We start from the raw sequence: 14,455 nt of genomic DNA on the forward strand, positions 1-14,455 counted from the left end.
TCTGAGGCAGAACTGCAGAACTGAGCTGGCAAGGAGCTATGGAGCAGGAAGGCAGCAAGCAGTGTGTGGAAGATGGGAGGTGTTTCTTTGCCATCTTCTGGCTTTTCAGGATCTGTCTTCTCCCAGAACGCGCAGAAAAAGGATAGCTTCTCTCTAGGGCATGGACTTAATACCAGGAAAGCATAAGTGATGCAGCAATCCAACACTGAGTAAACTGGCAGGTACCAGAGAAGGGAAATAGAAAGCAGGAATTATTTATTTTGGTCAAGAAGAACCTTCCCAGTGCTTTTCGTAGCACAAGGGAGAGAGAAGAGTTTGGTCCAGAGGTGAGCAGGACAGAGCAGGAGGAGATGGCACACGGCCTGGGCTGGGCTCCTGTGCCTTTTATCACCATGCACAGCACAAAGCATGAGGCAGGGAAGCTGAGGGGGCCACAATCTGTTTCAAAATCCAGGTGTTTGCAGCAGGCTGATCCCCAGCCCTTGTCCATCACCGTGCCCGTCTTCAGGTGCAGGGTGCTGTGACATGGGGTACGATACGGAGCCATTCTCACATCGCCTGCCTGTGCTCGCTGGGGTTGAAAAACAAAAGAAATCTCTTCAAGCTGTGTAAATGCCTTAAAAGGAAGAAAACAGAATTAGCAGTTTTCATGCTGTCAGCGTGGGGAGGGATTTTTTCTCTCCAGTGCTATACCAAGAGAAAACGTGCTTTGCGTCACATTCCCAGCAGGGCTCCAGCAGCACAGAAACACTTCTGCAGACTTTGCAGAGATGTAAATGTGGGGATCGGGCCCTTTTCATGGTCATGGATTTATTCACCTCCCTGGGCCAGAGTAAAACTTCCTAAAACTTCCTGACAGAGCCATCCTGAAATCCCCCAACCCGATCTCCTCACGAGGAGCAGTGTCTCTGAGCAGTGAACCCTAACTGGCAGAGGGAGGCAGCTCTGAAGCCACATCAGATGAGGACAGAGCTTTCTATGTCTCCTCCCCTGCGGTTCTAAAAGAGAAAGCTGCGAGGGCTGAGCAGCGGCACCCGAAGGCACCCCGCTGAGGCGGGGGAAATCCCCTGAGGGAGCGCGCCTCGCCCAGGCCACCCCGCCAGGAGCTCCCTGCGTCACGGGGCCTGCGTGGGCACGGGCGCCATGACACCGGGGGCGGGCGCCTCAGGAATAAACCCACGTCAGCCTTTTCCCGATTAAAACGCGAAGTTATTAGAAACTGGGCTGATGGTTCCTCCTGGCAGGCTGCGAGCGCTTGTAAAAGCGACAGGAAACCTTGTAGCTTCCTGGGCTCGTTCAGCTGGTGCCGTGAATTGAGGCCTGTGTGGCACCAGGGTGGCCAGCGCTTGAGCAGGAGCAGGGGAGAGGGGGTTTCACCCCGGGCCCCTCTGCCACAGAGGGAAAAAAAAAAAAAAGAGAGAGAGAGAGATTGAATTTGCCTCCTGTCAGCGAGGAGGCTCTGAATAAAGGCTTTCAGTTGACTTACAGGACCATTGGCACAGTGGGACTGTGGTTGTAGCGTAGCAGCTCTGAGCTTGCTCCTGCTTCAGCACCTGACCCCCATGGATGCAAAATGCCACACTCACCCCTCAGTTATAACACAGACTTTTGCAAATTTCAGTACATTTTGCCCATTTCAGTACATTTTGCCTGTTACATACAGGATCTTGACTCTGGAAACAATACCAGTAGGGCAGGCTGTTATATCACAAAAACAAGTTTTCACACAGATGCATATAAACTGCTCTGGAATTGTGCTAAAGGAATAAAAAAAACTTTCATGAACAGGCAAGAATTCCAGTTTTGAACTTTGTGGGATTTTGGCCACCTTGTCACCTTGTCAGCAGCATCCTTAGTGCCAACGGAAAACAACAAGGTGGAACCCATTTCTCTTAATTTTAATAGGAAACAGACTGAACACATTTTAAAAGAAAACAGAACAAACTCAATGAGTTACTTTTAAAAGCAGCTTTATTAAATTAGGGTATTAAATAAATACACTTATAAATAGCTTAATACAGCAGTAATCGTTATATCATTCGAATCTAAGTATGATCTTTAAACCTGACAGTCAGTGTGGTAAAGTCTTATCAAAAGGTCTTATTTCATCCTATCTGCTACTCCTTACTCTGGTGTTACAGATAATAAAACAGGAAGATTAGAGTGCATCTATTTTACTATTTTTTCCCATTTCTTTCAGCTACAAACAGTAGTGGCAGTGTTAAACAAGGTTATAATATCTTGTTTCATTAAAAACATCACCATTATTTGAACATTTGAAATACTCAGCTACATTTTTGTCACGGCACCAAGTGAGCTATTTCTTGGATCAGTTTTCCAGTTCCAGACGAGTTCCCATTCTCCCAGATACACACTAGCTCATTTACAGAAACAAAGAGCGGCTCGGAAGGGACGACTGACTCACCAGACCTCCTGGCCATTCATCACAGCATGATGCTTCAACAGAAGACATGCCCTGTGTCTTCTTCCCAGCACAAACCTTTGTGTCATTGATACTGACAGTGATTTGTCAAAGATGCCTAAAAGATTTGGGGTTCAGCGTTGGAGCCCTTTGAAAATTCAAGTTGCATTTACATACAGATGCTTCCCTGTGCCTGAGCTTGGTGTTCTGCTCTAACTGTGTTTGCATGCCTTTCGTGTAAGTGTACAGTTGCAGAAACCAAAACCCCCTTCCAATAGTATTCTTTATGCCTTTATTATTACCAGTAACAACCAAGATCCTCAGCTAGTGACTTCTGTTGAAAGCTATTAAGCTACAGTTGCTTTCACAACCACACTGGCTGGGGCTTCAGTCTTCTTTTCTCTGGAAGAGAACGCTGACTTTTAGGCAGGTAAACAGGATTTCCTTATTTTTATTTATTTATTTTATTTTTCCCAATTAAGCCTCACCAGCAAGGAAAAATAGATTAAATCAAATGTTGAGGTTAAAAAAACAAAAACAAAAACCAACCAAACAGGATTACTTCTGAATTGTGTTGCAACTTAACGTCTTTGATTGTATATATCTTTATTTCAGATTTATCATTGCCTCACTTGGTATTTTTCCTGTATGAGACAGATTTTCATAAAATAATTAACTGAAGCCCAGAGAAAAGAATTACTGTAAATGGTTAGGACTGAGGGAGGGAGTGGGACAGTCTCATAAAAGTCCACATTGTGCTAATAAACATGCCAAGAAATAATAGGATCATTAGACAGCATCATGTCCAGCCATCAGGATTTATTTCCTCCTTTCCAGAGAGGAAAGGAGAGTGCATGAGCTGATTTTGGAGCACTGCCTCTAACTGCTTCAAGGATCTGTTCAGATCTCAAGGTACGGGGACAAAGAAAGTAATTATTTCCTGAAATGTGTACGAAGCAGTACCTAATCGAACGTGGCTTTGGCTGCAATATTTATTTACTGTAACATATAAAACCGATGCTGTAAGACATTGTACATTTCTCCCAACAGTACAAGAAGAAGCTGACAGTCAGTGTCAAGGCGATGTGTCACTTGGGAAGGAGTTATTCCTCCCAAAACAGGAAGGCACAATTCATGCCTCAGTTTCTCCCAGGTATAGAGCAGCTTTATAAGTAGTGCTGCTGTTTATGTAGCTGATGGCAACAGAACGGTGATGAACAAACCTGGAAACTAGAGCCTGAGGTGCTTGCAGGGGCACATGCAGAGGCACGCAGTACTCCAAAGAGTGTATGGTACTGTCCAAACCTACCAAAATAAAAACAGTCCCAGATCCCTTCCCTTAGAAGCACTCACAGAAGAAAAGAGAGAAAAGTTTGGTTCTTGATCTTCAATAACAAAAGGCTTTCTTGGAAGGAAGAGACAGCACGGAAGAGCTGGTAGGCTCCCACAAGGAGACATGTCGTGACAACGTGCAGTGGGGTGTCCAATAAATCATCATAATGAGTTAAACAAAATTATTATCTGCAACAACATTGTTTCCTGCCAGCATGCAAAGCTGGTGTTGACTGGATAGGCCAAACCAAAACTGAAGGTGAACAAGTTTCTGATGCTCTGTCATTGACTCCATAGGGCACAAGGCTGCAAGAAAAATCCAGAGCTAGCCAAGTTACCTGCTAATTTCCCCTGACTCTTAAGGACATGAAATACCGTCCTGAACATAAACTGCTGTCAGGTAGTCACACTGGAACGGCATGATTGAGTATTTCTGGGGGCTTTCTACTTGACATAGACCCAGACTTTAATCGCAGAGACTGGGTAAAGAGTAAACGAGCTGTTTAACCTGAAAAATTAAACCTCCTCATATACAGACAGCATCCAGCTATGCCAGCTAGATGGCAAGTCTTTTACAGCAAACTGTTTATAGCCTACCTCTGCCAGGGTAACAACTTAAGCAGTAACAAAACAGGTTTTTTCTGTAATGCTTCCCATTCCCAGACTTCTTTATAAAGTCTGTGAAGAGCGATGCCAACATACCCCTTTCTGACCTACATAGAAAACAATTGGACTTGTGTTCCTGCTGCGTTATCACAGAAATGAATCATTGCTGCCTCGCCTAAACGTCCTGGTGAAACGGAGAATTTTCTGCTGGGAAGTGTCAGTTGTATCCCGCACCTACAGCTCTCATGACAATAACTGCATATTTTGTGTTTATCTCAGAGAAGAAAAACACACAGCAGAAAAAGGCTCAGCTTTAAAATCTGCTCTTTGCCAGTACAAACATGGGAGCAAGTGAAGCACAACTTTGAAAGCTCCAGCTTATTAAACTCTAGAAGAAAAAAAAAAAATCAGATCATCAATCTTTTTAGGAAAACAGAATAAAGATGCTAAAGAAAAATGTTCACTCCACCCTAGACATTCACATAAATTGCCCAAAGTTGGGGAATTGCAATGGCCATGTCATAACATCATGGTCCACTCTCTCTTTATCTGAGAGTAATTTTGGGGTTGTTTCCTGCTGTTATTTGAAGTCAGGAGGAAAAAACTTGCTGGGAACGGGGATCAGGGATGACAAACAGTTCTTTGCCTTCTCAGGCTTAAGAATCAGGTAAAACAAACAGATGACTTCAGAAGCCCCTGGGTCGGCTTGGTGATGAAAGGTCCCCACTGAATCAGAAAGATTAACTTCAGGGGAAGGCATCCCTACTGGGAGCGAGCAGCTGGCAGCCGTGAATATTTATAGTCTTCTGCAGCAGTGGTAGGTGGGGTCTGAAAAAGTCTAGGAGATTCAGACTAGGTGTCTTTGAATCAAGTCTGCATTAACCTATGTGATCTGAAGCTTCTCTCTTATCAGCATTTGGAGCATAAAATCATATCATTTATGCCTAACTGCCACATACTTGTAACCCTATACATGTGGGATAAAACTAAATCAAGACAAACTAAGAGGCCTGTATTCACCCTTTATAATTTATAAGGATAAAAGGCAAGTTTTTTGCCAGGGCAGGGTTCAGGAACTTTAGATATTCTGCTAGAAAAAAAAAAAAAAAAAAATCTTCTCTCCCCATTAAGAGATATCTTTCAGAGTTTGTCAGACATCCAAAAATATTTCTGCTCTCTTCATTAAAAACCATGCTTTGTAAGCGACATACTCTTCACAGACCACCCTTTACTTAAACAGAATATTAAACATAAATCGAAGTTGGATCGCAAGAAATGCTGCATCTCTAATCATGACTCAATGGCGGTGGCTTTGACCTTTGTTTTGTTTGGAAAATCCCAGAAGGTGAACACCTCTCGAGTGAATTTGAGCTGGCTGACAGTCAGGTTGGCTTTCCTAGGGTTTGTTTTCTTGCCTTTTTTGTGAGCTCTTCAGACATAGTTCCCCGGACCCTGAGGGATTCAGAGATCAACAGTTAAAACTCTTGCTCTGGGAAATGCATTCTCATTTCAGTATGCAACCAACTTCTGCCTGCATCCGAGGAAGGAAAGCACTAGGTATTTTCTTCTTTATCTCAAAGACTTCAACAGGTCAATGGAACAGCAACTTACTGAACTAACACAGAGGAGATCTTTTACTTAATTTCGTATTTCCTCTAGGATATCAATAATAAACTGCTGCAGAACAATTCAGATTGAGAATATTGTCTATACTAAAGAGGGGACCTAAAATCTTATAAGTGAGAGAAGAGTGAAAGTCGGTTGCTATCTGTAAGCATTTGGATTTTTAGGGTAACCCAAAATGGCAAAATTCCACATTCCTAAGCCAACTGCAATACAAAGCCTCTTAAACATGGGTTTTATTGCAGAGCTATAATAGCTAAGGTCTTTAGTGTCTCCACATAAGAGATCATGGTTGTTTCAAATAAGATCTTCCTTTCCAAGCTCATACATAAAAAGTATTTGCTATAATTGCTTGATAGGTGTCTAAAGATAATTTTCAAAATAGAGGGGTACGAATCACCTAAGGATGCACGGAGCCATTCTGCATACTGTATTTTTGGAGTCACTAAATCTCTGAATCTTATTTCAGGACAGAGTCAGCCTTGCTTCTTTTATTTACTGCAGGGGCTAAATACCCTCTCATATATTGAATACCATCATTTCCATTCAGTATGCTCTCTCAAACCCCATCCTTTTATAAAAGTAGTGCGTCACTGGGAGGACTACAGAAAATTAAGAGAGGAAATAAAATTGATTCAAAGAGACAAAGCAGTGTTTCTTTTTACTGCCAGATTGTTGTATGTAATGCTTTCCACTAGATGATTATTTTGGATGATTAATCTCACAGTAACTACCGTTTATCTATGAAGCTTTTATGTATTCTTCCAATTCTTCTTTTTCATCCTGAAAACCTCTAGCACGAACTCGTAGAAAAGGACTTCAGAAAATCAAAGTTAAGATGTAAATATACAGAAAGTATTTAAATAATGCTGCTTTTCAATCTCACAGTCCAACATCTAAAGTACATACCTCCTCTGCAGGGACAGCAAAGTTTTGCCCGTGTCCAACATGAGAAGAAGAGACAGAGTTACGGGAATTCTTCCATCCTATGGAGTGAGCAACGCAAATGGGAGCCTATGCCTTTGTAATTTGTGGTGTTTTTACTTCCCCCATCGGGCTGTGAGGATAATACCTACAAGACATATTCTGGGAGTTGTTCCATGCAAGATTCCAATATAGGGCTGCACTGTTTACATTTACTACAAATTTGTATGCACAAGAGAGCTCAGCATGGGAACAAAAACCTCTCTCTGAAGGCTTTCTGTAAAACTAATTGAACGTAATGTTCCCCATAATAACAGGGGAAAAACAGAAATCTTTTTAAAGGGCAAAGTATCTCAAAAAGTTTGCGTGAAACTTCTATTTTCTAATACCACAGGCAGTGTTAAACAAGTATCTTAAATGAAAATGCTTCTTGAAAATGCATGCTTCGTATAGGCGAGGCCCATCAAGTCCAGCTAATTAATCTCTCTGTGGACCATGGAAAAGGCAGTATGGAAATTCAGTATGCACAGGAAATGAAGCTGTAGAAAGTCGCACTGCAATGCGAGTGCCACATTTTAAAAACTACCCCGCTTTCCTTGAACGCGGCTGTATTCACCGCTGGTCCACAAACACTATGGGCCAAATGAAAATCTGCTGCTTATTGATCAGATTATATATGGTGAGAAGAGAATGGCCAGGAGAAAAAGAAGTAGGAAGGAAGGGAAATATTTGAGATCAATAGCACTGAACAGAGAGAGTCCAAAAAGAACAAGTGAGGAGTGACTCGTGTACCTGCAGCAAACCCATCTTGCAAAGCAAACATGGCAGAGTAGTGTTTTCCAACACTGACGCTAAACACTTTGAGAGACAGTTAAAGTGTTTTTAAAAAAAATCACATGTAATTAAGGATTTTTATAGTGTTATCAGTTGAGCTGCCTCCTAGCCGCAGAGAACTAGGCACCATCTATTCATTTCAGAGCTGCAAAGAAGATGCCTTCTGGAGACCATGATTTTATCTCCTGGCACAGGTTAGCCTTATATAAATCTTAATCCTTGCTTTAAACTAATCCCAAATTACCCATGAAATTTAGAAGAATTTTGTACTAGAAGACAGCCTTGGTGATAATTTTGTGATAAGCAAGACAAAGCCTTTGGAGCAGCAAGTTTTCCGGCGAGCTGGATGATTTCACTGTTAAAACTTGCTAACTGTTGATTCATCAGATTTCCAAAGCAGCTTAGGCTGGAAATCCTAACCTTGCTTCAGCTGAACCCAGCATAGACCTTTAACTAGTTTCTTGGCAAAATTATTGAAATAGAGAATTTTAATCTATCTTTCCTGTTCCAAAGGCACAGAATCGTGTCAAATAAAACATAGCCTGTACCCCCAAGAGAGGATAAATTAAACTGAACTTAGAAATAAGAGTTGCAAGGAGGAAGACATGCTCTGCTAGGAAGACGGTTCCTCGTCGGCCACCGATCCAGCGCGAGCAGTGAGCGCAGCTCCGCTGCAGCCGGGAGAAGTAAAGCAGCAGCCACACGCCGCATCCAAGCTGGCAAGCTCTGCGGCGCAGCAGAGCTGGGGTGCGATACTGCACTTACACCTGAACTCGTGTCTCTGCGTGGTGCTGTGCAGCTCTGCAGCTGAGACCAGCTGAGATGTGTGCACCAGGCTGCCCTGCAGAGGCACAAACTTCTTCTGTCATGCCACCCTTGTATTCACAACCTCTTATTTTCCTACCAATCCTTTCAGAAATTAGACTTTTAGGCAGGATTTAAATGTCAAGGGAACTTCTTCAGCAGGAAGAGAGTATTGGCTGTATGTTTCCAGGCCAAACTGGTGAGAACAGCTTCCAGCTATGAACAGTAAGGTAGAATCATACAATATCCCGAGCTGGAAGGGACCCACGAGGATCACTGAGTCCAACTCCTGGCTCCACACAGGACCACCCAAAAATCAGACCCCTATATCTGAGAGTGTTGTCCAAATGCTTCTTCAACTCCAGCAGCTCGGTGCTGTGACCACTGCCCCGGGGAGCCTGTCCCAGTGCCTGACCACCTCTGGGTGCAGAACTTTTCCCTAACACCCAGCCTGACCCTCCCCTGTTGCAGTTTCATGCCACTACAGCTCAGCAAACGATGAGGATGCTTCCAATATTTGACCAGTCTTAAATAAATGACTAAATCCAGGACAGACTCGCCAAAATGCTTATTTTACCAAGGGCTTTGATTTCCCTCGTTGGGAATGGCTGCATTTTAACACCATCTTAAAGAAAAGCAAAACTTGGAGCAAAACAAAGAAAAGATTTCATGACATGAGCAATGGCAGCCCAAGAGGAGATCCTGGCAAAAAAGACACCCAAAGCTGGTTTGTGGTCTTGGCTTTTGCCACTACTCTCTGACCGCAGTAAACTCAAGTGTACAAAAGATGACAAGGACAATAAAAATATTTCGAAGTTTTAAAAGGTAAATCCAAACACCTTATAAAAGGCAAAGCACTTGACAAATAATGTGCGATACAAACAGGCGGATACCTTTGGATACCTCAATAGGTCTCCAACTTAAGCAAGGAGGAGGGACACAGCTCAGCCAACCTTTGGGCAACACCACTGGCTGTGTTAAGGAGAAGAGAGGAAACGAGGTTATCCACGGAGGAAAAATTAGCCTGCGATTGTGTGGCAGCACAATTCCACTTGGAAAATGAAATGGAAAGGGCCTGTTAAGGGAATGAAGATGAGAAGCACGTATGAAGGGCGAGGGAGTGCAGATCAGTAGGAAGGCAGCATTGAGGTGAGAACAGAACTGTGTAGGTGATTTCTTCTTACGTGGCAGGGTGACAAACCAGCTGGGTAGGTGACTAGTGTTTTTCTAACAGCCTCTCAGGTTTCTAACACCACTCATTGCTTTCTCACAACTATAACCCACAATTAACTGAGGCAGTGGTGGAGAGCGATTGAGAGAAAGGATGCAGGGTGACGGGAACGAGACAGACTTGATACAAAAGAATGAACAGAGAGTACCTCAAATGTACGGGTGCCAATGTGTGCAGCCTGGGGAACGAACGGGAGGAACTAGAGCTCTTGTGTGGTTACTACAGCACTGTGGGAGTAGCAGACGTGGTGGGAGCATGGTGATGGATGGACGCAAGCTCCTCAAAGAGCTCGAAGGAAGGGTGACAAGGATGTGGGAGTGTATTACAGAGCAGCAGATCGGGGTGATGAGGACAGACAATCACTGGAACAGGTTGTCTGGAGAGGTTGCAGTTTCCACCCTCAGAAATTTTCAAGACCTGACTAGGTAAGAGCCTGAGCAACCTGGCCTGATCTCAGAGCAGACCCTGCTTGAGCGGGAGGCTGGACTAGATCCAAAGGTCTCTTCCAACCTGAATTATGCTAGGATCTAAAGTACAAAGGACGGAATTTTTGAAATTGAGGCAGAGGAACAGGGCATCTGGTACCACCTACGAAGTCCCAATTTTGCGGCTGTCTCGACCAAGAGCACCATGCGCACGTCCTCACCCAGTAGCTGGCTGGAGACCATGCCTTCAGATCTGATGAAGCCACAGAGGAATGATGGAGCAGTGGCAACTGCAGCAAAACCCACTCCTGCAGCTCTTGTGAGCATCAAATATCTAGGAAAAAAAAAAAAATCCCTGGCAACAAATGTGACCTTGAAGTTAATGTCCCAAAGAGCATTTTCTCAGGGCAAGGAACTTTCAAACGTTTCCAGTTTCCCTACCCAGTTCAGAGTCAGGGAACATGAGACTGCACTGAGAAGTACTCCCAGCGAGGGGAGGGGGCAGGGGGTTAAAAATGTGTTTAATTTACTGATGTTCCTTACATATGTCCTCCAACAGCACTGCCTGACAATGCAGCGTATCAGCACCAAGCCTGAGAAGCTCAGAGTTACGGCCTCGCTCTCGCCGAGACAGTGTTTACATCTCCCCAGACCACGGGAGCAAGCTCTCCAGTACAGACTGTCTCCATCCTCCTCTCTTGACAAATACCCAACCCTTCTTTCTACCGACAGAACCATCCCGATCGTCTCTAACCATCTTCAGCGTGACAAGGCTGCTGCCCCCAGGAAATCCGAATCACACCGCCTCTCGGTTTGCTAAAAACACCCCCTCAAACCTCGGTCCCCTTCTCCGCCTGGTTCTCTTCCCACAGGTGGCTGTGCTGTCCTGCGTTGTGGCTGCGTTGTCCACGTTGTGGCTGGGAGAAGCTGACCGGCTGCTCTCCACCCCCACAAGGCAGCCTCCTCTACGAAAGTTGGCAGAGTAAGTCAGCCCTGCTGGCAGCAACTGCTCCTCAACTCCTCCGAGCGTGGGTTTCACTCAGCAGCTGGCACCCGGAGCTTGCAGATACCTGGAAGGATCACCTGTGCGTTTTCCTTGCTGCTGCAATGCTTTGACTTCTGTCTTCTCTTTTCAGAACTTGGCCCGCGGCCACGACAGTTGTTCAGAGCTATTCCCGAAAGGGACAGACAGTCTAAACAGAAACGTGATGCTGAAAGGCTCTGTGTATGCATCGACCACGTCCTGCCCGGCCTTTTAAGGAACACCAAGCAGCCTGAACGCCTGTGCACGTTCGCAAATGAAGCGTTTTGACCAAAGTCATGTTTCAGAGTGGCTCAACTGTATAAGCAAATTGCAAAGTTTACTGGTATTTGGGTACAAGCATCCTGTGTCTGGGTGTTAAAATTCTTAAAGTCTTTCTCAGCTACATTAGAACGAAGGCTCCCAGCCCTTTCACCAGCCTTGTTGCCCTCCTGTGGATGCCTTCCAGCACCTTAACATCCTTTTTGTATTGTGGAGCCCTGAACTGCACACAATATTCAAGGTGAGGCCGTGCCAGCATTAATTATAGCAGGAAAAACACCTCTTTTGGCAGGCTGTCTTTACTGCATCCCAAAACGCTGCTTGCCAACTTGGCTGCCAGGGCACGCTGCTGCCAACCAGCACCCCTGGTCCCCTCCTGCTGAGCTGCTCCCAGCCACTCATCTCCCGGTGTGTACCTGCATCCAGCATTGCTCCGTCCCAGGTGCAGAACTTGGCATTCTCAGTTGTTGAACTTCACACCATTGCTGACTGCCCGATGCTCCGATGGATCCAGGCACCTCTGCAAGGCCTCTCACCCCTCCCGGGAGTCAACAGCACCTCCCAGTTCAGTATCAGCAGCACACTTGCTAGGGATGCGCTCTAATCCTGCATCCTGATCACTGATAAAAGCGAACAGAACCGGTCCTAGAACCAAGCCCTGGGGAACGCTGCTAGGGACTGGCCAGCAGCCTGATGCAGCCCCACTCACTGCAACCCTTTGAGCTCTCCCCTGGGGCCCATTCATCACCCAGCGTAGTGTGAAGCTGGTTGCCTCACAGCTGGACAATTTGCCCAGGTTACTGTGAGGGACAGTACCAAAGGCCTTACTAAAATCTAGAAGACATCCACAGCCGTCCCTTCATCCACCACGGGGGGGGGGGCGGGGGAGTGACCATGGAAGGAGATCAACTTGCTAAGGCAGGACTTTCCCCTGATGCTCCCATGTTGACTATGCTTGATAATAGCTTTGTTCTTTAAATGCCTTTCAACGTCCCCCTGGAAAATCTTCTTAACTCTTCCAGGGACTGAGATTAGACTAACAGCTCCACAGTTTCCTGGGTCTTCTCAGATGTTCTTCTCTTGGCTACCTTTCAGCCAGCAGGGACTTCCCAGACTCACACCACCTTTGGTAAATATTGGATGTTATAGCTGGAACCCTCAACAAACTCCTTCAGTTCTCTGGGGTGAATCCCATCAGGCCCTCAGGACTGTGAACACTGAGCTGATACAACTGTTCCCTCACAATTTTGGTGACCACAGATGGAAAATCATTGCTCCCCCCAGCTCAGGGGACCAGCAACCCAAGATTTATCATTAATATTAAACATCGAGACAAAAATGCATTACATGCCTCCACCTTTTCCTCATTCTGAGTTGAAGATTTCTCCTAGTTGCCTATGGAGTAACTCATCTCTGCTACCATCCTGGGCAGGTGATCAATAGCAGACACCCACGACCACATCTGCTTTGCTATTCTTTCCCATAATCCTCACCCAGAGGCTCTCCAGCACATCATCCCTATGCGGAGATCCCTGTGGTACCCATTTTGTTTGGCTGGACAAAAGGAAACTTGCAAGTACTCAAGTACCACCCTAACCTTCAACAGCTTCAAAGCCTACGGCTCGGGTAACAGGAGAAAATTTATTTAGGTTCTCTACAGGTCAAGGTAGCAATGGACTGCTTACCACGCCAGTGCCAAGCTTGATATCAAAAGGTTTTGTTAGCACCAGTAACAAGTTACAACAAACTTCATTCCAGCCTCCAAGAAGTTGTTCATACAGTAGCACAAGGATTTAAGTAGAAAGCTAAGTTTGAACTCCAATGCCCAAAGCAGTTAATACGAGAATTAATTCCTGTGACTAAGATAAAAACTGTTAAAATCATTTGATAAAATGTTTATGAACATGAAATGGACAGGTATGAATATTATTTTAAAGTCCAAATAAATTAACATCACATTGATCTGTAAGAGGGTCTTCAGGCTATTCCAGGTCTAATTGATTAGATTGCTAACTGCTGAACAGTGCTTCTCCCCGCCCAGTGGTATTTTACAAATACTTCGTAATTACATGTTACTGCCCAAATTATTTCTGATAAACATACCTCTGGGAAAAGAGAACACACTCTTTAACTGCTAATACCAACATACCAGTTCAGACTACGCCAACAGAAAGTCCACACAAAATCATATACCACTAGTAAATTAAAGAATCTAAATATATTGATGTTTATGAGTACTGTTTCTTGTTCAATATTGCATCTGTATGATAATATCTGAGTTACAGTAACCTCTTGCACAGAATTTCTTTAAAGAGTTCTTTTTAAAGTTCTGTTTTAACAAACAGCAGTCTGTAAGTTGTTCTCATCATGCCTGCCATTTAGTTTTAATGGATGAGTGGCTCCCAAACCGGACAGGTAGAATACTCCCAAATCTACCTGGAAAAAATCTGACATTTGAGTACTCTCTCTCCATTTCTCTTTCTGTCTTCCTTCCTTCCAGCCCTCTCCATCTTCCTCCAAAAACACTCTTTTATGGTGAAAGCACAGAGAACTCAATGCTTTCTTTAAGCCACCAATAAACATTTCTCACTGGTTTAGCTGATCTGGAAGAGGTACAGTCAGTACTCTCCTGAATATATGAAAAATAAGGCAAGACTGGGGACAGGACTCAAACCTGTTACATGACTCCCTGTGGATCTCTGCAAAGAGCAGAGAGATACAGAGATCATGAGAGGAAGGCTTTGGTGTTGCCTAGTAGGCAACAACTTTGAGGGGAGTGATTAGGCAAGAAGAGCTCCTACTGGAACCTGAAATACGGGCTTAAAGCGAAGCTGAAGGCAAAACGAGAAACATGAGCACATATGAGTGAGACCCAGTCCTATGGGTACAAATAATATAGGAGAGTGGATTGAAGAAGTTTGAGAACAGGTGGTAAACACAAGAGCAAACCC

General features: G+C 44.5%; 1 long non-coding RNA gene across 1 annotated transcript; it reads left to right on the forward strand.

Annotated features, from left to right (window-relative positions):
* The first annotated feature begins 5,170 nt into the window (after nucleotides 1-5,170).
* On the forward strand, nucleotides 5,171-14,385 carry LOC121065285. Its single transcript, XR_005816969.1, has 3 exons — nucleotides 5,171-5,181; nucleotides 6,633-6,634; nucleotides 6,943-14,385. It is a non-coding gene; the product is annotated as an uncharacterized LOC121065285 (long non-coding RNA).
* The last annotated feature ends 70 nt before the right edge of the window (nucleotides 14,386-14,455 follow it).

The sequence above is a fragment of the Cygnus olor genome, chromosome 2 (assembly GCF_009769625.2).
Source record: "Cygnus olor isolate bCygOlo1 chromosome 2, bCygOlo1.pri.v2, whole genome shotgun sequence".
NCBI classification, from domain to species: domain Eukaryota; kingdom Metazoa; phylum Chordata; class Aves; order Anseriformes; family Anatidae; genus Cygnus; species Cygnus olor.